General features: G+C 37.5%; 6 long non-coding RNA genes across 8 annotated transcripts; 2 read left to right on the top strand and 4 right to left on the bottom strand.

Annotated features, from left to right (window-relative positions):
• The first annotated feature begins 50 nt into the window (after nt 1-50).
• On the top strand, nt 51-1,335 carry LOC117225805 (uncharacterized). Of its 2 annotated transcripts, XR_013034829.1 has the most exons (4): nt 51-65; nt 136-568; nt 651-719; nt 1,101-1,335. It is a non-coding gene; the product is annotated as an uncharacterized LOC117225805 (long non-coding RNA). The 2 variants fall into 2 exon arrangements; XR_013034828.1 differs by lacking the exon at nt 51-65 and having other exon boundaries at nt 418-568.
• A 36-nt stretch (nt 1,336-1,371) lies between these two features.
• On the top strand, nt 1,372-2,444 carry LOC143260558 (uncharacterized). The gene is made up of 3 exons (XR_013034830.1): nt 1,372-1,734; nt 1,817-1,885; nt 2,323-2,444. It is a non-coding gene; the product is annotated as an uncharacterized LOC143260558 (long non-coding RNA).
• Nucleotides 2,445-6,527: 4,083 nt separating this feature from the next.
• On the bottom strand, nt 6,528-14,066 carry LOC117225745 (uncharacterized). The gene is made up of 7 exons (XR_013034753.1): nt 13,918-14,066; nt 13,139-13,195; nt 11,615-12,792; nt 10,044-10,907; nt 9,843-9,960; nt 7,456-8,559; nt 6,528-6,747 (listed from the first exon to the last, which is right to left on the bottom strand). It is a non-coding gene; the product is annotated as an uncharacterized LOC117225745 (long non-coding RNA).
• Nucleotides 14,067-16,184: 2,118 nt separating this feature from the next.
• LOC117225753 (uncharacterized) lies at nt 16,185-16,703 on the bottom strand. Its single transcript, XR_004491600.2, has 3 exons — nt 16,556-16,703; nt 16,419-16,457; nt 16,185-16,337 (listed from the first exon to the last, which is right to left on the bottom strand). It is a non-coding gene; the product is annotated as an uncharacterized LOC117225753 (long non-coding RNA).
• An 853-nt stretch (nt 16,704-17,556) lies between these two features.
• On the bottom strand, nt 17,557-19,309 carry LOC117225744 (uncharacterized). Its single transcript, XR_004491593.2, has 3 exons — nt 19,193-19,309; nt 17,753-17,797; nt 17,557-17,677 (listed from the first exon to the last, which is right to left on the bottom strand). It is a non-coding gene; the product is annotated as an uncharacterized LOC117225744 (long non-coding RNA).
• Nucleotides 19,310-19,862: 553 nt separating this feature from the next.
• Nucleotides 19,863-23,247, bottom strand: LOC117225735 (uncharacterized). Of its 2 annotated transcripts, XR_013034783.1 has the most exons (6): nt 23,120-23,247; nt 22,011-22,173; nt 21,850-21,894; nt 20,220-21,777; nt 20,068-20,112; nt 19,863-19,990 (listed from the first exon to the last, which is right to left on the bottom strand). It is a non-coding gene; the product is annotated as an uncharacterized LOC117225735 (long non-coding RNA). The 2 variants fall into 2 exon arrangements; XR_013034782.1 differs by having other exon boundaries at nt 19,863-20,112; nt 23,120-23,243.
• Between the last annotated feature and the right edge of the window lie 4,752 nt (nt 23,248-27,999).

The raw sequence follows: 27,999 nt of genomic DNA, 5'->3' as shown, positions 1-27,999 counted from the left end.
CTTCGATTTGAAATCTAGCTTATTCTCCTGGCTGCGACGATTGCGTTTATCCTTAATTACTTAGCGTAAATAATATTGAACAATTTATTCGTGTCCTGTCGCCTGTTATTATTGAAATATTGCTTCGTTGATCAGATTAAGCAGTGCAAGTACTGTGTCCACTGAAAGAATGACGACTTCCGTGCTCTATTTGAACAGTATCCCCTGGAATATCGTGCTCGTGGACGTCCGTAACGAATATTGCAACATAAATCACTCGCAGCGACGATACATCTACACGAGCAACGCGGTTTCCATCACGCAGGTCACGAAAAACCGAAAAGTTTATTTATCAAAACTGTTACAGGTATTTCTATTGCCATTTTTATGCATACGCGTATCTGTTCGCACGATAGCAATTCGCTAGACTTTAGTATATAAAAGCGGGATCCGTGGACGGGCACTATTATTTAAAGGTGGAATTGCGAGGGATTCGACTCAAGACATCATGGACGTCAAACTGAACTTACTGCTCCTGTTCGTTTCTTTGATTCTGTTGTCCTGGAATCACGTAGCATTCGCGCGCTATGTGAGGAATAATTATTTTATTGTTTAACCAATTACTAGTATTGTACTGTAAATGAGGTTTTTGTTGCATTGATTTTGTACAGGAGCCACCAGCCTGCAGGATTATAACGAAGAACCATTGTCACAGCATGAAGTACAAAAATATGTGTCCGGTATGATTATTTATTCTCTTCTGCTTGTAATTTAATATATATTTAGAGTGTAATTTAATTTGGAGTACAATTTAATTTAGAGTATGATTTAATTTAGAGTATAAGTTAAATTATAGTATGATTTAATTTATATATAGAGAGTGTAATTTAATTTAGGGAATAATTTATTTTTTAGAGTGTAATTTAATTTACAGTATAATTTAATTTAGATTTTAATTTAATTTAGTGTGTAATTTAATTTACAATATAATTTAATTTAGAACATAATATTCAATCCAGAATATAAGTTAATATAAATTGTAATTCAATTTAGAATATAATTTAATTTAGATTGTTATTGTAATATCGAATGTACGATACCTTAGATTCTCTTCTTTTCAGAGCGTGTGTGGTAGCGGGTAAATCGGAGCTTCTCGAGAACAATGTCTACAGAAACAATACTACATCTGTTGGCGATCATTGTAGTCGCGTCACATTCGAAAAGAAATTGATGCAGTATTGAAGCTTCCGGCAATTATTTCCCTCCCCTCCCCGTCTTGGTACAAGTACAATTGAAATTAAATAACAATTACTTACAAGTATAATTGAAATTAAATAAAAACTACTCACAAAAAAAGTATATAATTGAAGTGAAATACGAATTACTCACAAGTATAATTGAAATTAAATAAAAATTACTTACAAGCATAATTGAAATTAAATAAAACTTAACGTCGATGCGCAGTTTTCCAACGCGCTCTCTCGGCAATTAACAACACATATTCCGAAATGGTTAAACGCGACTGTAATCGACCGGCCGTCGTTCAATGCGGCCAATTTACGCGTATCTGTTCGCGCGATAGCAATTCGCTAGACTTTAATATATAAAAGCGGGATCCGTGGACGGGCACTGTTACTTAAAGGTGGAATTGCGAGGGATTCGACTCAAGACATCATGGACGTCAAACTGAACTTACTGCTCCTGTTCGTTTCTTTGATTCTGTTGTCCTGGAATCACGTAGCATTCGCGAACAATGTGAGGAATAATTATTTTGTTGTTTAACCGATTATTAGTATTGTACTGTAAATGAGGTTTTTGTTGCATTGATTTTGTACAGGAGCCACCAGCCTGCAGGATTATAACGAGGAACCATTGTTACAACAAGAAGTACAAAAATTTGTGTCCGGTATGATTATTTATTCTCTTCTGCTTGTAATTTAATATTTAGAGAGAGAGAGTGTAATTTAATTTAGAGTATATATAAGTTAAATTAGAGTATGATTTAATTTAGAGAGAGAGAGAGAGAGAGAGAGAGAGAGAGAGAGTGTGTGTAGTTTAATTTAGAGCATAATTGAATTTAGAGTATAATTTAATTTACAGTGTAATATTTAATATTTAGAGAGAGAGAGAGAGAGAGAGAGAGAGAGAGAGAGAGTGTAATGTAATTTAAAGTATAATTTATTTTAGAGTGTAATTCAAAATTTACAGAGAGAGAGAGAGAGTGTGTATAATTTAATTTAGATTTTAATTTAATTTAGAGATTAATTTAATTTACAATATAATTTAATTTAGATTGTTATTGTAATATCGAATGTACGATACCTTAGATTCTCTTCTTTTCAGAGCGTGTGTGGTAGCGGGTAAATCGGAGCTTCTCGAGAACAATGTCTACAGAAACAATACTGCATCTGTTGGCGATCATTGTAGTCGCGTCACATTCGAAAATAAATTGATGCAGTATTGAAGCTTCCGGCAATTATTTCCCTCCCCTCCCTGTCTTGGTACAAAAGTACAATTGAAATTAAATAACAATTACTTACAAGTGTGTATATATAATTGAAATTAAATTAGAATTACTCACAAGTATAATTGAAATCAAACAAATATTAATCACAAAAAAAGTATATATATAATTGAAATTAAATAAAAACTACTCATAAAAGTATAATTGAAATTAAATAAAAATTACTCACAAGCATAATTGAAATTAAATAACAACTACTCACAAGTATATAATTGAAATGAAATACGAATTACTCACAAGTGTGTGTATATATAATTGAAATTAAATAAGAATAACTCACAAGTATAATTGAAATGAAATAAAAATTATTCACAAAAAAGCACATATAATTGAAATTAAATAACAACTACTCACAAGTATATAATTGAAATGAAATACGAATTACTCACAAGTGTGTATATATATAATTGAAATTAAATAAGAATAACTCACAAGTATAATTGAAATGAAATAAAAATTATTCACAAAAACGCACATATAATTGAAATTAAATAAAAACTACTCACAAGTGTAATTGAAATTAAATAAAATAGACTCGATTGAAATAAAAATTACTCGCAACTATAATTGAAAATAAATAAAAATTAATCAGACATATAATTGAAATGAAATAATTTTGTTACGAGCATTGAACTCTCTTTCATTTCGCCAGCCATCGACCCGAGTGATCCCAGTTTCCGGTGCTTGGCGGAGTTTGGCTTTACGACGACCGACTTTCCGTCGCGCGGCCGATGAGGCGGATCGCATCGCGGAATAAGGAAGATTACAAGTCGCATCGGGCTGCGACTAACATCTGGCCACGGGTTCCCCGGGCATATTAGTTCTGTTTTCTTGAGAGCCCGGTCGTACGTACGGGCAAGGACGTCCGGGAAGCTCCTGGGTCCTGCTCCGGCCAACATTTTCATGAATATTCTTTAACATTAATGCGCTTTATAAATATTTATCAAGCCCCCGGATTTCACTATCTCCGACAAATTAAGCTTTCCGGCTGACTTAACCCTACCTGTTCCGCGTGGCTGGAGCGTTGCCGCTGGAAAGATGCAATTGGAATAGTAATTTCATACCCGCGATCTGCATCCGCGCCCGAGTCGTCGGCGATATTTAATATTCCACGCAATGAATTTAGATTTTCTATTACGGGGAAAGCCGGGTCGTCGCGGTGCTGCTGCTGCGACTTGGTCCATTCCTTTGTATCGAGTATTAAAACAAGCACAGGGAAGGTTCGACGAGGATGCGGGCCGATTTTTATGTGAAACATTAATTTCATTTATTTTTATTTATTCGTTCATTTATTTTTACTAATTTTCCCACCTAATTTCCTTACTTCACCTTACACTTGTGTCTCGTTTATTTCGAATTTTTGTCAAGTAGAGAAGCTCTGCTGATTCCTGAGCTGTTTTCAAGCAACTTTTTCCGTTGCGAAAATCGTCTCCGTGGCTCCGTTAACGCTTTATCAACGAAAAACGCGGACCAATCGCAGAGCGAGTGCGGCCGACACTCCGCCCTCGCCACCGCCGCCGCCGCGTCGAACTCGCAGTCGGCGACGCACTCGCCTCGTGATTGGCCGGCGTTTCTTCGTTAATAACTCGTCAACCGAGGCTCGGAGAGAATTTTCGCAAAGGAAAAAGTTGTTCGAAATGATCCGACGAATAAGCTGGCCGCAGGTTTTATACATTTGGGTGAAAAATGAGAAAACGTAACACGACAAACCGTGGACAAATACGAGGAATGGGGTGTTCGTCATAACGACTGGATTAAATTAAAATGATTCAAGAAAGAAAAATCATGCAACGTGGCACCTGTTACTCGTAGACAATTTTTATTTTTTTACAAAGCATATTTGTGTTACATGTAGATCCCATTTGAATTTCTTCGATTATGTCCGGGGATGTCTGTTACACGATATGACTGTACATCCGAACAGGCGTTGCACGATCAGCCGAAGTCAACGAATTGCTCGTCGTATCTATCAAGTGGCTAAAAAAAAGGAAAAAATGAAACGCGAGATGAATCATCAAAACAGCTGATATCTCTTGACAATTACTGACAATTATTCCTTACCTTGGCTTCGACGTTCGCGATATTAAACGCCGATGCCAGCAGCACAAATAAAACAAACCCGAATAATTTCGCTTTCATTGTTGCAAACCGTTCTACGAAACTTTCGACTCGTTTGACATGCCACGATGCGCCGGTACCTGCTTTATATACTAAGCGAAACGAGTCCTCGAATTATCGAGCTGGATAAATTTGTCGCGAACACACCGAATCGATGCCGATACAATTTCTGCATTTTTCTTTATCAGGTGCAATAATTATTCCGAACGATAAATTGAACAAAAACGGTCAATTACTATCGCCGATAATTCAGCTATAATGAAGGCGAGAAGTAATATAAATCGTACAGGAAAGTCGTGTTTTATAAAATGCATACCATTTTGAAATGAATTTTGAATATTCTCGCTATTCTCTCGTTATTCTTCCCGCCTGAACGCAGGTTCGGTTTGCAGGACTTTTGGCAACGTTGGAATGGACGAAATTGAACGGACTGAATGGTTCTTCTTGTTACAAGAAGGTGTAAAAAAGGAAGTTCGATTCAGGACATTACAGTGGAACTGGAAATTGACAATGGCACCATTGTAATACAAATTGCGATTAAACTGTACTTTACGGAAACAAAATTTCTCGACATTTTTTTAAACAATGGCGCACATGGACAAAAAATCGGAAAAAATTCAGGACACTGCTCGCGACGGTGTCTCGTACGAGAATTAATATGAAAATAGTATAGTTTCTGGTTTTCGAAAAATCTGCAATTTTTCGATTTCTGGTTTTCTATTTTTCGCGAGCGCTGTCCGCGACGAAAAAATCGAAGAAAATTTGGCAACGCTGCTTGCGATAGCACCTTGACAAAGAAATAATGCGAAAATATTACAACTTTTGGTTTTCGAGAAATCAGCAATTTTTTCATCTCTGGCTCGCCGCGGCCATCGCCGACGCTGCGTCGAACTCGCTGTTACGTCAGATGCGGCGACGTACTCGTCCCGTGATTGGCCGAGGTTTCTTCGTTAATAACTCGCCAACCAAGGCTCGGAGAAAATTTTCGCGAAGGAGAAAATTTGTAGATTTGTAGACAATTTTTATTTCCGCGGACAGAAAGTACGAAGCATATAAACTACATTTTTAATTCCTTCGATTATGATGTTGATAGGATGTTCGTGAGACAATGATTGTATCCGAGCACACGTTGCACAGTTATCCGAAGCGTATGAAATTATCCTCCAATTTTCCCTTCGGCTAAAAACAACGAAACGCAAGGTGATTCATCGTCGTTGACGACAGCTGATATTTCTTGACAATTACTGACAATTATATCTTACCCTGGCTTCGATGCTCACGAAATTAAACGCCGATGCCAGCAACGCGAATACAACAATCACAAATAGTTTCACTGCCATCGTTGCAACACTGTTCTGCGGAAGATTCGACTGAATTGTCACGCCGTGATTCACCGGTCGCTGCTTTATATACTAAACGAAACGTGTCGTTCGTGACCGAATTATCAAGCTGGATAAATATATCGTGAGCACTCGGCTCGAAGTCGGTTAAAGATTATGCATTTTTTGTTTTTCTTTTATCAGCCGCAGTAATTTTTCCGAATGCTAAATTTCACAACGTAATTATTTCCTTTCGGCGATAGGACAGCCACAAAGAACGCGAGAAAAAATAAAAATCGTAGAGACAACTCATGCTTTCGTTCTCTGTATAAAATGCGAATATCATTTCGAAGATATCGCGACACGTGGCAACGTGTTGCGGTCAGTGAATTTTTTTTTTATTCGTGCGCTCGGTTCGCAGAACATTTGGCAAGGTTAGAATGGACGTGGAATGGTTATGTATCTATAATGTAACAATAATGTAATTATAACTATACCAGTTGGAGGTCGTTGGATTCAGGACATCACGGAGGAATTGGATATTGACAATGGCGCCGTTGTTAAACAAATTCCGATTAAACCTTCGGTTTAGGAAACCAAAATTTATTGACTTTTTGTTGACTGTTCACGTAGATCCCGACGAGAAAACGCCGAAAATATACATTTCAATATGCGGAATTTATTGCTTCAGAAGTTACCAATTATTTTCTCCTACGTTTTATTTTGTAATTGTTCCAATTACTGTGGACGCATGGACTAGCCGACACGCGGGAACGGGATCAGCTGTGGATTCCTGCGGACCCGAGCCTAATAAACAAACAAAAGTAAAGCGTGATTATGCTAACGATAGCAACATAAAAGCAACGAATGTCCGGCTACGATTTTTGCGGCAGAAATTAAAAGAAATATTAACCATGTCCCTGGATAATTTTGACGAGTCAAAAACAGCGTGACAAATTAAAAAAAAAAAGAAAATCGAAATTAAATGAAACAAAAATTGACGAATAAAAATGATGATAATTAAAGATGATGTTAATTATGTTTGGGAATAGATGATTCTCGAGGTCATTTCTAGCAACTTTTTCCTCAGCGAGAATGTTCCACGAGCCTTCGTTTACGAGTTATTAACGAAAAACCCTGGCCAATGAGAGGCGAGCGCGGCTGGGCGCGCGGCGGCGAGCCAACGAGCGGTCGCCGCACAGAACCCGCTGACTGGCTCGGCCGCCTGGCGCTAGGCGCGCTCGCCTCTTATTGGCCAGCGTTTTTCGTTAATAACTCGTAAACGAAGCCTCGTGGAACATTTTCGCTGACGAGAAAGTTGCTTGAAATGATCTCGGGAATCGTCCCGTACCGATTGTTAACATAATTACGGAACACCATGTGCAGTAACAGGGCTCCCTGGGCATTGATCAAAATGAAGAATGAACCTAAGTCGATATTTCCGATTGCAACGAACGGTGCCGAAATCTCTCGGCAATTCTAAATTTTTGCAATATTAAATCGCAGCTCGCTTACCGCTTCGTTGCCGACGACGTAGAACACCGACCAGAGGAGCATCGTGAGCGCAAAGCCAACGCACTTCATTTTTCCATACATGACTGCTCGTACGTAGAAATCTTTGGTGTACTAATATCGTTGCACTGTCCGCCGAATCTATTTATATTAGCGGCCGGGTCGTGTAACCGTTAATATTTAAATGCTGTTCGTGCGTCACGACGTTTTTTTTTAAATAAAATTTTATATATATAATAAATTTATATAATATTTATATATTATATAATATTTATATATTATATAATATTTATATATTATATAAATTTATATAAAAATTTTTTTTTTAAATAGCGAATAAACTTGTCACAGCGATTAGCAGTAATCGAAATACCGATATTCTCGACAAACTCGATCGCGTAATTATTGATTCGATCGATTTACGAGACGTCTCTGAAATTATTTACACTGTCGGCCGCGTCCCCGAAATAATAGGACCGCTTAAAAAAAAAATAGCAATACCAAAAAAGTCTGCCATAGTCTCTCTCTCTAGCTTTCTCTTTCTCTAGCTCTCTCTCACTTTTTAATTTTTTCTCTATTTCTCTTTCTAGGGCTCTCTCTGTCTGTCTCTCTCTCTCTCTCTCTCTCTCTCTCTCTCTCTGTCTAGGTCTCTCCCCCTCTTCCTCCCTACAATTCTCTAGCTCTCTCTCTAATTCTCTCTCTAGCTATCTCTTTCTCTAGCTCTCTCTCTCTCTCTCTTTCTCTAGTTCTCTCTCTCTCTCTCTCTCTCTCTCTCTCTCTCTTTCTCTAGTTCTCTCTCTCTCTCTCTCTCTCTCTCTCTTTAATTCTTTCTCTATTTCTCCTTCTAGGTCTCTCTCTATCTCTTCAATTCTTTCTCTCTCTCTCTAACATACTAACGATGTTTATTCGTTCACCATTTAAGGTTTCGTGTGTTACAGTATACAAAAACAGGGAGAGTTAATTAAATCGTATTCGTTAATCCTGTCAATTTTATTTATTTTCTCACTGACAGCAAGTTGAATTTAATACATATATGTGACGAATTAAGAACTGCTGTCATCTTGGGGTTCGCACTCAAATTAGTCAGCCAGTTCTTCTGCACATCATCTAAAAATGATTAACGAGGTTATTGATGTGAATTTTTATGCAGAATAAAAATTGTCTCTGTCAATTCCAAGAGAGGGAGAGAGAGAGAGAGAGAGTAACAATTATAGTAGATCAAAAATAATGTGTTGATATTTTTTAATTCTTCCAATAGTTCTAGTATTTTTAATCACAATTTTTTTTTATATTAGTTGATATTAGTTCATATTAATTGATATTAGTTTATATTAGTTTATATTAGTTTATATTAGTTTATATTATTTTATACTAGTTCATATTATTTTATATTAGTTTATATTAGTTAATTCTTACATTAATTAAGCGAAACGAGTCCTCGAATTATCGAGCTGGATAAATTTGTCGCGAGCACACCGAATCGATGCCGATACAATTTCTGCATTTTTCTTTATCAGGTGCAATAATTATTCCGAACGATAAATTGAACAAAAACGGTCAATTACTATCGCCGATAATTCAGCTATAATGAAGGCGAGAAGTAATATAAATCGTACAGGAAAGTCGTGCTTTATAAAATGCATACCATTTTGAAATGAATTTTGAATATTCTCGCTATTCTCTCGTTATTCTTCTCGCCTGAACGCAGGTTCGGTTTGCAGGACTTTTGGCAACGTTGGAATGGACGAAATTGAACGGACTGAATGGTTCTTCTTGTTACAAGAAGGTGTAAAAAAGGAAGTTCGATTCAGGACATTACAGTGGAACTGGAAATTGACAATGGCACCATTGTAATACAAATTGCGATTAAACTGTACTTTACGGAAACAAAATTTCTCGACATTTTTTTAAACAATGGCGCACATGGACAAAAAATCGGAAAAAATTCAGGACACTGCTCGCGACGGTGTCTCGTACGAGAATTAATATGAAAATAGTATAGTTTCTGGTTTTCGAAAAATCTGCAATTTTTCGATTTCTGGTTTTCTATTTTTCGCGAGCGCTGTCCGCGACGAAAAAATCGAAGAAAATTTGGCAACGCTGCTTGCGATAGCACCTTGACAAAGAAATAATGCGAAAATATTACAACTTTTGGTTTTCGAGAAATCAGCAATTTTTTCATCTCTGGCTCGCCGCGGCCATCGCCGACGCTGCGTCGAACTCGCTGTTACGTCAGATGCGGCGACGTACTCGTCCCGTGATTGGCCGAGGTTTCTTCGTTAATAACTCGCCAACCAAGGCTCGAAGAAAATTTTCGCGAAGGAGAAAATTTGTAGATTTGTAGACAATTTTTATTTCCGCGGACAGAAAGTACGAAGCATATAAACTACATTTTTAATTCCTTCGATTATGATGTTGATAGGATGTTCGTGAGACAATGATTGTATCCGAGCACACGTTGCACAGTTATCCGAAGCGTATGAAATTATCCTCCAATTTTCCCTTCGGCTAAAAACAACGAAACGCAAGGTGATTCATCGTCGTTGACGACAGCTGATATTTCTTGACAATTACTGACAATTATATCTTACCCTGGCTTCGATGCTCACGAAATTAAACGCCGATGCCAGCAACGCGAATACAACAATCACAAATAGTTTCACTGCCATCGTTGCAACACTGTTCTGCGGAAGATTCGACTGAATTGACACGCCGTGATTCACCGGTCGCTGCTTTATATACTAAACGAAACGTGTCGTTCGTGACCGAATTATCAAGCTGGATAAATATATCGTGAGCACTCGGCTCGAAGTCGGTTAAAGTTTATGCATTTTTTGTTTTTCTTTTATCAGCCGCAGTAATTTTTCCGAATGCTAAATTTCACAACGTAATTATTTCCTTTCGGCGATAGGACAGCCATAAAGAACGCGAGAAAAAATAAAAATCGTAGAGACAACTCATGCTTTCGTTCTCTGTATAAAATGCGAATATCATTTCGAAGATATCGCGACACGTGGCAACGTGTTGCGGTCAGTGAATTTTTTTTTTATTCGTGCGCTCGGTTCGCAGAACATTTGGCAAGGTTAGAATGGACGTGGAATGGTTATGTATCTATAATGTAACTATAATGTAATTATAACTATACCAGTTGGAGGTCGTTGGATTCAGGACATCACGGAGGAATTGGATATTGACAATGGCGCCGTTGTTAAACAAATTCTGATTAAACCTTCGGTTTAGGAAACCAAAATTTATTGACTTTTTGTTGACTGTTCACGTAGATCCCGACGAGAAAACGCCGAAAATATACATTTCAATATGCGGAATTTATTGCTTCAGAAGTTACCAATTATTTTCTCCTACGTTTTATTTTGTAATTGTTCCAATTACTGTGGACGCATGGACTAGCCGACACGCGGGAACGGGATCAGCTGTGGATTCCTGCGGACCCGAGCCTAATAAACAAACAAAAGTAAAGCGTGATTATGCTAACGATAGCAACATAAAAGCAACGAATGTCCGGCTACGATTTTTGCGGCAGAAATTAAAAGAAATATTAACCATGTCCCTGGATAATTTTGACGAGTCAAAAACAGCGTGACAAATTAAAAAAAAAAGAAAATCGAAATTAAATGAAACAAAAATTGACGAATAAAAATGATGATAATTAAAGATGATGTTAATTATGTTTGGGAATAAATGATTCTCGAGGTCATTTCAAGCAACTTTTTCCTCAGCGAGAATGTTCCACGAGCCTTCGTTTACGAGTTATTAACGAAAAACCCTGGCCAATGAGAGGCGAGCGCGGCTGGGCGCGCGGCGGCGAGCCAACGAGCGGTCGCCGCACAGAACCCGCTGACTGGCTCGGCCGCCTGGCGCTAGGCGCGCTCGCCTCTTATTGGCCAGCGTTTTTCGTTAATAACTCGTAAACGAAGCCTCGTGGAACATTTTCGCTGAGGAGAAAGTTGCTTGAAATAATCTCGGGAATCGTCCCGTGCCGATTGTTAACATAATTACGGAACACCATGTGCAGTAACAGGGCTCCCTGGGCATTGATCAAAATGAAGAATGAACCTAAGTCGATATTTCCGATTGCAACGAACGGTGCCGAAATCTCTCGGCAATTCTAAATTTTTGCAATATTAAATCGCAGCTCGCTTACCGCTTCGTTGCCGACGACGTAGAACACCGACCAGAGGAGCATCGTGAGCGCAAAGCCAACGCACTTCATTTTTCCATACATGACTGCTCGTACGTAGAAATCTTTGGTGTACTAATATCGCTGCACTGTCCGCCGAATCTATTTATATTAGCGGCCGGGTCGTGTAACCGTTAATATTTAAATGCTGTTCGTGCATCACGACGTTTTTTTTTAAATAGCGAATAAACTTGTCACAGCGATTAGCAGTGATCTAAATACCGATATACTCGACAAACTCGATCGTGTAATTATTGATTCGATCGATTTACGAGACGTGTCTGAATTTATTTACACTGTCGGCCGCGTCCCCGAAATAATAGGACCGCTTAAAAAAAAAATAGCAATGCCAAAAAAGTCTGCCATAGTCTCTCTCTCTAGCTTTCTCTTTCTCTAGCTCTCTCTTTCTCTTTTTAATTTTTTCTCTATTTCTCTTTCTAGGGCTCTCTCTCTCTCTCTCTCTCTCTCTCTCTCTGTCTAGGTCTCTCCCCCTCTTTCTCCCTACAATTCTCTAGCTCTCTCTCTAATTCTCTCTCTAGCTTTCTCTTTCTCTAGCTCTCTCTCTCTCTAATTCTCTCTCTAGCTTTCTCTTTCTCTAGCTCTCTCTCTCTCTCTCTCTCTCTAATTCTCTCTCCAGCTTTCTCTTTCTCTAGCTCTCTCTCTCTCTCTCTCTCTAATTCTCTCTCCAGCTTTCTCTTTCTCTAGCTCTCTCTCTCTCTCTCTCTCTCTCTCTCTCTAATTCTCTCTCTAACTTTCTCTTTCTCTAGCTCTCTCTCTCTCTCTCTCTCTCTCTCTCTCTAATTCTCTCTCTAGCTTTCTCTTTCTCTAGCTCTCTCTCTCTCTCTTTCTCTCTTTAATTCTTTCTCTATTTCTCTTTCTAGGTCTCTCTCTATCTCTTCAATTCTTTCTCTCTCTCTAACATACTAACGATGTGTGTTTATTCGTGCACCATTTAAGGTTTCGTGTGTTACAGTATACAAAAACAGGGAGAGTTAATTAAATCATATTCGTTAATCCTGTTCATTTTATTTATTCTCTCACTGACAGCAAATTGAATTTAATACATATATGTGACGAATTAAGAACTGCTGCCATCTTGGGGTTCGCACTCAAATTAGTCAGCCAGTTCTTCTGCACATCATCTAAAAATGATTAACGAGGTTATTGATGTGAATTTTTATGCAGAATAAAAATTGTCTCTGTCAATTCCAAGAGAGGGAGAGAGAGAGAGAGAGAGTAACAATTATAGTAGATCAAAAATAATGTGTTGATATTTTTTAATTCTTCCAATAGTTCTAGTATTTTTAATCACAATTTTTTTTTATATTAGTTGATATTAGTTCATATTAATTGATATTAGTTTATATTAGTTTATATTAGTTTATATTAGTTTATATTATTTTATACTAGTTCATATTATTTTATATTAGTTTATATTAGTTAATTCTTACATTAATTATAGCGTTAAATAATTCAGTAGAAACTTACTTTACAGCGCTGTGATCTTGGAAGTCTTGTGCGTTCCGAACAGTCACACCAAGGGCGCTATAAAGACAATACAATACAATATAATAACATAACATACAATAATCATAACAACCTGAAAATAATGTTTCAGGTCCTTCGATTTCTTAAATATTTTTGCTCGATCAAATTGCATCCTATCATATCTGTATTAATATCGTATCAATATCACGGACGAAAGTCCATCGTGTATCCAGGTAACATCTACTCCAAAAATTTCCATTATATTCAGAATATTTTGCGCGAGGACGATTCCTCGAGCGATTCGAAGCAACTTTTGTCTCGGCGAAAATTTTCTCCGACGCTCCGTTCACGAGTTATCGAGGAAGAAACGCGGGCCAATAAGGGAGCGAGCGTGATGGGGCGTGTAGTGATTGGTCCGCGTTTATCGCGATTAACTCGGCAACGAAGGCTTTGCCGACATTTTCGCAAAGGAAAAAGTTTCTTCGTAACGCCCGAGGAATCTCATTTTTCCAAGGAAACACGATTCTTTGAAAAAATTATATGTAATTACATCTACCATCGAAAATTCTTTATAATTACACACACACACTCACACAGATACACGCATATTCGTAATTAGACCGTGAAATTGAAAATGTTTGAAAAATTGAAAATATTTGGAAAATTTAAAATGTTTGGAAAAATACAAATATTTAGCAAATGTTACGTCGCAGCCGTTCGATTCTTTTGAACTCGATTACCGTTCGAAATGTTGTTTCGCACTATGAACAAATTCTTACCGCCAACGCCACTGCAACGGGTATCGTGTGGATCGTTATCGCAACGATTGCAGCGACCAAAAGGAATGCAACGCGAACCGGCCCGAACATGTTGCCGTTTGCACAGAGATACTTGTTTAATCTTTCAACGTTGGCAAATAGTTTGCCCCCCCGTTATATAGTTGGCAGAGGCACGAGCCTTCCGCCGTTCAGATTTTAATCGGGCCCTCAAATAATGTTTCGTGACAGCGTTATTAACTCGCCGTTTCGCGGGCGTATTTATTATCACCGTTTCCGCGGAGCATCTTACGAAAACGTTCAGGAAATATTATTGCAAAACGGTTTGCAACGATCCTATCCGGAGCCGTTGACAGCTACGTACTTCTGTCTCCCCATGGAACGGTTATCGTCCGCCATAAAGATTACCTCGGCTTTGGTACACGTTTTATCGTTGAAATACACGCATCACGAATTTACGTGGAAAACATTATCGCCGTCACGTTTTCCTGACGCTTTTGACGGAACCTTGGGCGCCGTTAAATCCCGTTATTTTTACATTCCTCGGCAATCGTAGCATTACAACGACAGGTTACAACGTTATCCCTCGGACGAGTTGCAATAAAATTATCTCGCGATTGTATCGTCGTTGTGTTTTCGACTGTCGCAGACAGTTAACGCAGAAAGGACATTCGAGGTGTCCGAAAATTATGGCACCTCTGAGAAATCAGGGGTTCCTGAGATCATTTGAAGCAACTTTCTCCTTTGCGAAAATGTTCTACGAGGCTTCGTTCACGAGTTATCGGCATAAAACGCGGGCCAATTGGAGCGCGAGGGCGGGGCGAAGACGAGCCGGAGGCGTGGCGTCGTGCGTTTTTCGTTGATAACTCGTGAACGGAGCCGTGGATTGCATTTTCGCTGAGGAAAAAGTTGCTTCAAATGACCTCGCGGGAACCCCTCATTTTCCGGAATTAACATGATTTCGGGACACCCTGTATAAACGACAGCAGCGTTCAAAAGCGTTCGATCCGCGTTCTTACCTGTTTATTTGCCAGTTCATTCGAATGAAAAGAATTCTCGAACATTTTCTTCCGATTTCAAAAAAGCGATAAAGTTATTTCGATCACTCTGTATATATTATTCTCAGAATGATTCGAGCTCGAGCGATTCGCGTCGTGTTTGGACTCATTTGAATCAGGAAAATCTCGTCTATCCGGCGACGCCATAATTTCAAAAGTAGAACGGAAGTGGACGTTCATCGCGCAGCTACATTAACAACAATCGTCGAATGCGATAAACGGTGACATCGAATTTCAGCGAGGTTCGAAAAGAAACGTTGCCGCGTCGCGTATTGAACAATCCAGGAAGTAAATCCAACGATGAAATAAGTACAGGCTTGGAATATCGGTCGCATTTTACCAGGCCGGCCGATGTTTAACATTTCATGAATTAGCCGCGCACGCGACACAAACGAATAAATTCCGAGGCGTTCTACACGCGACAGGGAACACGTCCCGGTCTATCGGGCGTGCTACGCGCGATGAAAAACTTCGATAAACAATATTGTCTCGCGAAAAATCCCGCAACAATGTTCGTTCTCCGGATGCAAAAGCGCGGGGGCTTGCGTGATATCGAATCCAATAAATTCATTCCGCCACGCCGCCGCGTTTTCATTGGACCGGCCACGGTAAATAAATTCCGCGGTGCTGATTCTGTATTTCTGCTTGACGGCGCAAAACCGGATAAAACTTCAAGACGTCGGTTTCGAACAGCCAGTTGCCGCAATACGAACGATGCTGGCGACGCCAATGAATGGACAGCGTGAACCGATTCTCGGTAACCAAGAACAATTCTTGCGCGAGTAATTGGATCGCGAAAATTCTGAAAAAAAATGCGCACACTTCGGATCGCGGGCAGCACGTTGTAGAATTTTTTCAGATTTTTTCGTTCCGAGCGGTCGCCACGAAAAATGAAAAATCGAAAATCAAATAATCGAAGATTTTTCGAAAACCAACGATTAGGCTAGTCCAGCATTAATTCTCCGATGAGATACCGTAACGAACAGTGTTCCCAAATTTTTTCAGAATTTTTGTACGGGTGCGCGATAGTTGGAAAAAAGAATAATACCCGAATCAATTGACGTTTTCGGATAATAGAACAATGGCCAGCAAAATTTACAAACTGTTATTCCGTGATCTGGCGAAAATGATAGAATTTTTGGACACTCCGTATATTTCTAGAAATCAGTGAATTTCGCAAATGGCTTTGCTAAGGGTGGAACAAACTGTCCATTATTGGGGAAGAAGAACAGCCCTTTATTTTCTCGTGGCAGTCACATAATATATACATGGCACTATGAAGTTACTAATGTAGTGTCCAGAGGCTTCTTCAACAATGCTGCCATCGCCAGTTTCTTGCCGGACTTCTTATTTCGGGCATATCATCTAAAGAGGAAAACAAATACGTGAGATTAAATACCGTTCGCATACGATGCATAGACAATTATTATATATAATCAATTTTACTTGGCATGCTTCACTTTTTGGATGTTCGCAATTGCAATGCTGAAAAAAAGACACAACATTTTTCCATGATAATGCAAATAATAATGCAAATAATACTGCAAATAATATTGTACAACCGATTTGTGTGCTATACTGACCGAACTAAACGCTGCAGATGCCATCCAGGCACAGCTCAGCAACACTAGGAAATAAGCAGGCAAGAAGAAACGAATGCTTGCAAACATGTTTAGGCCGTCGGAATACCACGTTCCTTAGAATACTCTGCTATATTCTGCCGGTGTTTATATACTCAGCGTGCACAAGGTGATCACGCAATTTAACGCAATTATAGATACGGTGCGTAATTATGCGTGCAGTGCGCACCGGCCTTCTAGAATTTAGAAAAAAAATGCGGCGCCCTATGGATCACCGGGAGCATATTGCAGAATTGTTTCCAAATTTTTTCGCTGTAAACTGACACCGCGAGAAAGGAAAAATCAAAAATCATACAATTGCCGATTTTTCGAAAACCGGAAATTATGCTGTTTGCACATTAATTCACCGATGAGACACTATCGCGAACAATGTTCTCAAATTTTTTCAGATTTTTTATTCGACTGCACGATAATTGAAGAAAACAAAACTCGAGTTCATCGACGTTTATAAAACTGTAATAACGGTCAGCAAAATTTACAAACTGTTATTCCGTGAGCTGGCGAAAATGATAGGATTTTTGGACACCCTGTGTATTTCTAGAAATCAGTGGATCAACGGAGGATCACCGGGAGCATATTGCAGAATTTTTGCAGATTTTTTCGTTGCAAACAGACGTCGCGAAAGAGGAAAATCCGAAAATCATACAATTGCCGATTTTTCGAAAACCAGGAATCACGCTATCCGCATATTAATTCGCCGATGAAACACTATCACGAGCAGTATTTTCAAATTTTTTCAGATTTTTTGAACGGTTGCGCGATAGTTGAAAACAATAAAACTCGAAATGATCGACGTTTATAACACTAAGCAAGCAAACATTGAAAACCGTTATTTTGTAAGATGGCTCTATAATTTTTGGACACCTCGCATATTTTTAGATGCCAATGTCTATTAGATCTCGCACGCATAAATGGCTTTGGTAAGGGTTGCAAGAAACTGTGTGTTATTGGTAAAGAACAGAAACTCTTTATTTTCTTGTGGCAATCACATAAAATATACTTGGCACTTTAGAGTGTCCAATGTAGTGTCCGGTGATTTCTTCAACCATGCGGTCGGCATCGTCGCTAAAAGAGAAAACAAACACGTGAGATTTTTACCGTTCGCATACGACGTATAGACAAGTGTATAATCAATTTTACCCGGCATGCTGCCCCTACTGGAGCGTTACAAGAGCACGAAATCGGCTGTAAGAAGGCACACCACATTTTTTTAATAATATTGGAAATAGTGTTGCAAATAATATTGCAAATTATATATTGCAAATAATATTACAAATAATATTGCGAGTAGTACTGCAAATTGTATCGCGAATAATATTGCAAATTGTATTGCAAATTGTATCGCGAATAATATTGCAAATTGTATTGCAAATAATATTACAAATAATATTGCAAATGGTACTGCAAATTGTATCGCGGATGATATTTCAAATAATGTTCCAAATTGTATCGCGAATAATATTGCAAATTGTATTGCAAATAATATTACAAATATTACTTCAAATGGTACTGCAAATTGTATCGCGAATGATATTTCAAATAATATTCCAAATTGTATCGCGAATAATATTGCAAATTATATTGCAAATAATATTACAAATAATATTGTAAATAGTACTGCCAATTGTATCGCGAATAATATTTCAAATAATATTCCAAATTGTATCGCGAATAATATTTCAAATAATAATCCAAATTGTATCGCGAATAATATTGCAAATTGAATATTTCAAATAATATTACAAATAATATTGCAAATAGTACTGCAAATTGTATCGCGAATAATATTTCAAATAATATTGTAAATGGTACTGCAAATTGTATGGCGAATAATATTTCAAATAATATTCCAAATTGTATCGCGAATAATATTGCAAATTGTATTGCAAATAATATTAGAAATAATATTGTAAATGGTACTGCAAATTGTATCGCGAATAATATTTCAAATAATATTCCAAATTGTATCGCGAATAATATTGCAAATTGTATTGCAAATAATATTACAAATAATATTGCAAATAGTACTGCAAATTGTATGGCGAATAATATTTCAAATAATGTTCCAAATTGTACCGCGAATAATATTGCAAATTGTAAGGCAAATAATATTACAAATAATATTGCAAGTGGTACTGCAAATTGTAAGGCGAATAATATTTCAAATAATATTCCAAATTGTATCGCGAATAATATTGCAAATTGTATATTTCAAATAATATTACAAATAATATTGCAAATAGTACTGCAAATTGTATCGCGAATAATATTTCAAATAATATTGTAAATGGTACTGCAAATTATATGGCGAATAATATTTCAAATAATATTCCAAATTGTATCGCGAATAATATTGCAAATGGTAAGGCAAATAATATTACAAATAATATTGCAAATGGTACTGCAAATTGTAAGGCGAATAATATTGCAAATTGTATTGCAAATAATATTACAAATAATATTGTAGATAGTACTGCCAATTGTATCGCGAATAATATTTCAAATTGTATATCGCAAATAATATTACAAACTCTATAGCAAATGATATTCTATAATCGATTCGTCTGTTATAATATTGACCTCTGCTGCTGCCATCCAGACGCAGCCCATCATCACCAGTAAATAAACAGACAAGAAGACGGAACGAACGTTTGTAAACATGCTTAGGCACTCGGCGTGTCACCTTCCTTTGTATACAATGTGTAATTCCGACGGTGCTTATATACTCTGTATGCACAAGGTGATCGTGCTATTCAACAATAATTACAGATATGGTGTGAAATTCGTTTTTCGTGACCGTTGCATCAGTTACTAAAATTTCGAAAAGAACACTTCGTTTCACAGGCAGCATGTTCCAGAATATTCTCAGACTTATTTTGCCGTCGCAAACTGTCGCCGCAAGAAATGAAAAACCAAAAATCAAATAATTGCAGATTTCTCGAATATCAACGATTTGGTTATTCCAGAATTAATTCAGCGATTAGGCAGAATCGCGAACAGCGTTCTCAAATTTCTTCAGATTTTTTGATCGTGTGCGCGACGGTTGAAAAAAATAAAACCCGAGCTCATCGACGAATGAACATTTGTAAAACTATAATAGTGGCTATCGAAACTTTGAAAATCGTTATTTTTTCAGGTGAATCTATCATTTGCGAACACGCCGTACAATGTATTTTCCGAAATTAGTGTCTGTTGAATTTCGCACGCGCAAATGGCATTGGTAAGGGTGGAACAAATTGTGCATTATCAATGAAGAAGAACAACTCTTTATTTTCTTATGGTAGTCGCATAGTATACGCGTGGCACTATACAGTTCACAATGTAGCGTCCGTAGGTTTCTTCATCCATGCTGCCACTGTTAGTTCACACACATTCCCACTAAGGAAGAAAACAAACAGGTGAGATTTTTACCGTACGTGTATACGCTGTATAAACGAGAAAACGATCAGTTTTACAATGCAGGTGAGATCTCGTGGATCAGCACAAACTCAATCCGCAACCTGAAAAAAAGAAACAACATATTTTCATTATATTGCAAATAATACTGCAAATATTATTGTAAATAATATTGTATAGTATACAATATTGATTTGCGCGATGTACTGACCTTATTACCAAGCACAGCTACAAACGAGACAGAGCTTAGCATCACTAGTAAATAAAAAGGCAAGAAGACGGAATGAACGCTTGTAAACATGTTTAGGCCCTAGGAATACCACGTTCATTAGAATGAGCTGCTATATTCTGCTGGTGTTTATATACGCCTGCGTGCACAAGATGATCACGCAATTTAACGCAAATATAGATACGGTGCGCAATTACGAAATGTGTTTTGTGCGTGCAGTGCGCACCGGCCTTCTAGAATTTAGAAAAAAAAATGCGGCGCGCTAAGGATCACCGGGAACATATTGCAGAATTTTTTCCAAATTTTTTCGCTGCGAACTGACACCGCGAAGAAGGAAAAATCAAAAATCATACAATTGCCGATTTTTCGAAAACCGGAAATTATACTGTTTGCACATTAATTCTCCGATAAGACACTGTCACTAGCAGTGTTCTCAAATTTTTTCAGATTTTTTATTCGAGTGCGCGATAATCGAAAAAAATAAAACCCGAGTTCATCGATGTGTATAACACTGTAATAATGGCTGCAGCAAAATTTACAAACTGTTATTAAACGTTATTTTGTAGTGTGTCTCTAGCATATATCTATCTATATAGCATATATATCTATATAGTATATATCCTGGTGAAAGAAGACAAAACATTTGTTCATAATATTCGAAGCAGCATTTTGTAAAATAATGTTGCAAATGATATTGTATAATCGATTCGTGTGCTACATTGACCTGTGTGCTGTTGTCATCCCGACGCAGCTTAGCAGCAGCAGTAAATAAACAGGCTAGATGACGGAATGAACGCTTGCGAACATGTTTTGACCGTCAGGGTATCACGTTTCATTTTGTATATGGTATAATGTCAAATTCTGCTGGTGTTTATATACTCTGCATGCACAAGGTTAAATTATTTATGTGAAAACTATTTAAGACAATTATACAGAAACGATGGACAATTACGAAACGTATCTAACATGTTCAGTGTTCACGGGCTTATTAAAATTTTGATAAACATGAGACACACTTCGGAACACGGTCAGCACATTGCAGAATTCTTTCAAATTTGTTCGTTGCAAACAGACGTCGCGAAAAAGGAAAAACCGAAAATCATACCATTGCCGATTTGTCGGAAACCAAAAATTATGCTGTCTGCACATTAATTCTCCGATGAAACACTATCGCGAACAGTGTTCTCAAATTTTCTCAGATTTTTTATTCGAGTGCGCGGTAATTGAAAAAAAAATGAAAACTGTAATAATGGCCAGCAAACTTTACAAACCGTTATCTGTGAGGTGGCTCTATCATTTTTGGACATCCTGTATATTTCCAGAAATCAGTGCCTCTTGAATTTCCCTTGTGTATGGGTGCAACAAACTGTGCGTTAATGACAGAGGAATAATAATTCTTTATTTTCTTGTGGCAGTCATATAAAATATACTTGGCACTAGAGAGTTTCCAATGTGGCGTCCCGCGCTGTCTTCGACCATGCTGCTGCCATCGTCTGTTTCATGTTCGTCTTATCTTTTCTTGCAATATTTGGCATGGCATCTGAAAGCAAATAGGTGAGATTTTTACCGACACTTATCGACAACTTATAGACAAATATATAATCAATTTAACCTGGCAGTTCGTCTCAAATGGGAAGGAACAAATGCACGGAATCATCTGAAAGAAGACACACGACATTATTTCACGATATTGCAAACAGATATTGCACATTGCATTGCAAATAACATTGCAAATTCTATTACAAATAATATCGTATAATCGGTTATGCTGACCATTCCGGCTGCCGTCCAGACGCAGCCCACCATCACCAGGAAACAAACGGGCAAGAAGAAAACGCTTGTAAACATGTTCGGGCCGTGGGGGTATCACGTTTCTTCGTATAAAACTGCCAAATCCTGCCGATGTTTATATATCCGCATTTGCAAGGTGATCGCACTAATAACAATTACAGATATGGTATGCGATTACCAAATGTGTTTGTCATGTCCGGCGCGCACCAATTTAATAATAATATATGGAAAAAAGAATGTGTGCGACGTGTCTCAGAATTTTTTCAAATTTTTCTGCCGCGAGCTGCCGCCGCGAACAATGAAAATACGAAAATCAAATAATCGCAGATTTCTCGAAAACCAAAAATGAGGCTGTCCGTGCGTTAATTCTCCAATGAGCTACCGTCGCGAGCATTGTTCACAATTTTTTTCAGATTTTTCGTTCGGGTGCGCGATAGTTGAAAATAATATACAGTAATGTCTCCCTTACTGACGCTCAGATTGTCCACGAAAAATGGACAATTTGGGAAGAGGAGATACGATTATCCGAGCCTTGCGGCTCGTTTCTATCATTGTTGACAATTTACAACTATAAAAACGAGCCAAAAGGCTCGCATAATCGTATCTCCTCTTCCCAAATTGTCAATTTTTCGTGGACAATCTGGGCGTCAATTAGAGAGACATTACTGTAATCTGTACTCGTCGCGTGCTCCTGCTATGGGAAATTAATTTGTACTCGTTGGTTTTATTGTTTATTGGATAATGATTCGATGGGAGGAATATATATATATATATATATATATATATATATATATATATATATATATATATTATTATATATATTATTATGTAATTATAATAATTATAATTAATATATTACGATCGGATGAACGTTCGAATAAGTCGAAGTTAAAATATCGAGTTTAAACGTCGCCGTTACGAAGCAATGCGCAATTGTCGCGATTCGAGGTCGGTGTTTTCACGTTGTCGAGCTGGTTTCCCGTTGCGAAATCATGTTCTACACGCTTTTTGTTTCGTCACGCCGGTTTGTAAGTATATTCGTATGCAAAGGGCTTCGGAATTTTCTGTGACAATGGGTGCAACAGAATTACCAGGGCGCACGTACGCGAATCAAAAAGAGGTGGCACGGTAACGCGATATTCAAAAATACCATGTTCGAGCCGGTATAAACTCGGGAACAACTGCCGGCAGTTTCAACGGGCCGGCGCGGCGCAACCGGTCGCGTTTACAGCAGTTGCAGGTTCATTTTGCGTTGCACTGTCAATACGGCAGACACACGCTGACGCGGGGATAGTTTGATAAATACGTATGCGTTAATGCGTAATGCTGTTTGCTGAATAAACCAGTGCCACTTTATGCGTTCTAACACAACGCCGTTTCTATTAATATAACGTTATTCGCGATTCGCGGCCGCTACTAGTTTACAGAAATTCGCGGCGCGGCAGAAATATCCGCGATTTTACGAGGCCGTCGACGAATATCCGGTTTAACGGCGTTTTGAGAATTTTGAATTTCACTGGTTCATATTTTCTTCTTATTCGAATATGGTTTCAGAGATGCGCGCCATGTGATTTGTTCGAATTTCTGAAAAAAGGGGTTATAGAGGGGTTGTAATTCGCAGTTTGTTATTTAATCAAATCCATGGTTTGATATTTATTCAAATCCATATTTTGCTATTTAATAAAATCCATACTTTTCTTTGCTATTTAATAAAATCCATACCTTTTTTTTGCTATTTGATAAAATCGATATTTTTCTATTTAATAAAATCAATATTTTACTATTTAATAAAATCCATATTTTCCTATTTAATAAAATCGATATTTTTCTATTTAATAAAATCAATGTTTTACTATTTAATAAAATCCATATTTTCCTATTTAATAAAATCCATATTTTGCTATTCAAACAAATCCATACTTTGCTATTTAATATAATCCATATTTTCCTATTCAATAAAACTTATATTTTGCTATTTAATAAAATCCATATTTTCCTATTTAATAAAATCCATATTTTGCTATTCAAACAAATCCATACTTTGCTATTTAATATAATCCATGTTTTCTTATTTAATAAAATCGATATTTTTCCATTTTAATAAGATCGATATTTTCCTATTTAATAAAATCCATATTTTGCTATTCAAACAAATCCATAATTTGCTATTTAATATAATCCATATTTTCCTATTCAATAAAACTTATATTTTACTATTTAATAAAATCCATATTTTCCTATTTAATAAAATCGATATTTTCCTATTTAATAAAACCTATAATTAGCTATTTGATAAAATCCATGTTTTCCTATTTAATAAAATTGATATTTTGCTATGTAATAAAATCCATATTTTCCTATTTAATAAAATCCATATTTTGAGGTTTCATAAAATCCATACTTTTGTTTACAATAAAATGCATAGTATAATTTCTAACAACATCCACATTTTGCTATTTAATAAAACTCAACAAAAATCAAATTTGTCTTTCCAATAGAGTTCCATATCATGCTTTCGAATAAAATCCATATCTTGATTCCCAATACGGTTCGTATTTTACGCGTGTTCTTTTTCCTTTTCTCTCTTTTTTTTCCATTCAGCGTTCAGAACATTTACAAGATGAAATGTGTTTCGCCTCGAACAAGAGGTCCACGGTTTCTAATGCATTTTTGTTCTCCCCTATTCATCCCGGCACGCCTTCAATCTCGCCCCACGGCAAGACAAAAATGGCCTGCCATCGGCAACCATCTTGCCACAATCTCGCAGTACACTACACGTCAATTCCCGCGGGAATCTTCAATCCTTTCGGAAACAAGTCGAGCAAGTTAGAAAATCTTTATTACTCTTGAAAAAGAAAAACCGCGTCCGTTGCCCGGGAGTTTTCCACCGCGGATATTATACCGGCGACAAAAAATATTAAAAATATATCCCCGGTGCGCACAATGCACCGGGCGTTTTAATATTGTTAATGTGATCTTCGTTTCAGATAAAAAAAATCCGGACAAAAAGCCGTGAGATTAATTGATGCGTGCAGACAACACAGTTCCTTCCTGTTCGAATCATTTTGAAAAACTGTCTTTATAATAAGAATATCTTCAAATTTTATCAAAAATGTTTTTTTTATATTTATTCACTCATGTATATTTATATACATATTTTATATATGTCTGTATATTTAATAATATAATAATATATATTAATATACAGGGTGTTCCACAATTATTTTAACAGTCGAAAATGAGGGGTAACTGAGGTCATTTGAAGTAACTTTTTCCTTTGCGAAAATGCAATCTGCGGCTTTGTTTACGAGTTATTAACGGAAAACACTGACCAGCACGAGGCTTTGACAGATGGTCAGGACGGACTCGAGCCGCGTTCGAAGTATTCAACAAATCACGAAGCGAGCACTTTCCGGATTCTTCACTGTACACCTTGTATTGTATAATATAATAAATATTTGTAAATATTAAATAATAAAAGATAATATAAACATTATATTATATAATAAAATCATATAATATACCATGCATAATACATGTATCAATATATAATAATATATGTATATTATATTATATAGTAAAATTATATAATATGATCTATATAATATTATTATAATATAATAATAAATACTATTATTATAATAACATAACATATATAATATTATTATAATATATAGTAATATATAATAGTATAATATATATAATAATAATAATTATATAGTATATAATTATATAATAACCTTTTTTTGCCAGGAAACTATTCGCCTGAAAAACTTGCCTGCGGGATAATATACCGTCGGCAACCTAACTTCGGGGCCGCGAAAATTATAGCTGTCGCGTTCAAACCGCGATCATTTTCCGAACGTAATTTTCGGCAACTTTCCCGTATCGCGCTCTCTCGCCGGGCGTTTGTCAGATTTAATAGCGGCGGGCGGGCGGGCCTCTAAAACCGTGATAAATCTTCGTTATAAACTTTTAGTTGACTTCATTTCCCTAATGAAGGGTCATTATCCGGTGGACTCATCCGGCGGAATTAAATTTTTATAATTAAAGGTGCATTAACGGCGGCATAACGAATGAAAGTCGGATCTGAAAAATCCGGCTCGAGTAAACACAAAGTGAGCAAGAGTAAAAAGTTAATGGAAACGTTGCCCCCGCTTTCGCGCACCTACCCGTCGTCCACGGTGAAGTTTGTAAAATATTTTGCGAACGTAATCTTTCATAACTTGGACGAGCATTCCGGATGCCGGCTGCGCGAAACAAAAATCCCGCAGCGTTTAAGCGGAATTATACGACAGCGCTTGTCGAATTATCGGCGCGTGCCGTCGTTCTTTCGATTCGTCGAAATTATCTCATCGTGCTACATGGACCAAAGTTACTCTATCTTAAAGTGGACACTTCAGGCTCTAATTTGTGCTAAGTCGTGTTAAAAAAGTCCTCCAGGAACGCAACGGAAATTCAACCTGAATTCATCCGTTAAAGTCGAGGCATTTTTCATCGTGATAGGAGTCGCGTTATCTCAATTTGTCAGAATGATCTCGCAACGTTCCTTCCATCTAAGTGACTCTGTCTTAAAGTGGACATTTCGGGCTATAATCTGAGCTAAGTCGCGTTAAAAAGATCCTCCAGGAACGCGACCGAAATTCAACTGAAACATTCCTGTTAAAATCGAGGCATTTTCGATCGAATCAAGGGTTGATTTTTTCAATTTTTCAATACTCGATCTTCTTTTCGATTTCGTAATTATTTTCGAACCATATCTATCCCATTCTGAAGTAGACACTTTCAACTTTAATTTGAGCTATGTAACATCAACAAAGTCTAACGAAAATATAATTGACCGTTTTCTTGAATTTTCGTTTAAAATCGAGGTGTATTTTTTCGAGTTGAAAGGTGGGTTTTGTCAATTTCTCAAAATGATTGCGGGATTTTTTTTTAAATATAAGCTATCCTATTTTAGAGTATAATCTTCCAGCTTCAATTTGAGCTAAGTACCATTTGAAAAATGCGACGGTAGTATAATTTAACATCGCTCTGAATTTTCGTTTGAAATCGAGCTGTCTTACTTCAAGTTGGAGGGTGGGTTTTCTTTCTGAATTTTTCAAAATGATCGCGGGATTCTTTTTTAATGTAAGCTGTCCTATCTTAAAGTAGAAGCTTGCAGTTTCAATTTGAGCTAAGCATCATTTAAAAAGTGCAACGTGAGTATAATTCAACATTGCTTCGAATTTTCGTTTGAAGTCGAGCTGTCTTACTTCGAGTTGGAGGCTGGGTTTTCTTTCTCAATTTTTCAAAACGACCGCGGTATTCTTTTTTAATATAAGCCATCCTATCTTAAAGTAGAAGCTTGCAGCTTCAATTTGAGCCAAGTATCATTTGAAAAGTGCGGCGGAAGTATAATTTAACAACGCTTTGAATTTTCGTTCAAATTCCACTGTTCCCAGTTTGACAGCAAATTAATGCGATTCAATCGCCGGGAACAAAGTGACCGTGTGAACGACGTGAATGCTCCGGGTCAAGGTCGACCCGGCCACCGGTTTACCGTTACAAACAGATCGTGAATACGTTCAGCACGCGGGAAACGCCGTAGTTTAACCTTGACATAACCACGAGATCTTTGCGCGAGATTATGCGCTCGCTGTAAGCTCGCTCGCGATCGTCGCGATAGAAAGACACGCTCGCTTTGCTTCGAGAGCTCGCGGCGCTGCGTTAGCGGACGGATCCGTGTTGTCCTATGGGCAACGGTCGAAACAAAGCGTGCCGACGGGCCGAGGGAGCGACCGACACGACGCGGCGCGGCGCGGCGTTGCGTCGACGACACGCGCGCAATAAGCTAACGGAGCCGCGTTGTTAGCGTTACGCGATCTATCGCGCAGGTATGCAGCTGTCGTCCGTGGATATTTTATAAGAAGCGACGGTGTTGTGTCCGTGCGACGCGGAAGAACAGGGAACAGCCGATTCCTTGGCATGG

This window comes from Megalopta genalis, chromosome 14, assembly GCF_051020955.1.
Source record: "Megalopta genalis isolate 19385.01 chromosome 14, iyMegGena1_principal, whole genome shotgun sequence".
Classification (NCBI taxonomy): Eukaryota; Metazoa; Arthropoda; class Insecta; order Hymenoptera; family Halictidae; genus Megalopta; species Megalopta genalis.
The sequence above is the reverse complement of the archived record's forward strand: the minus strand, read 5'-3'. Positions and strand labels throughout refer to the sequence as shown.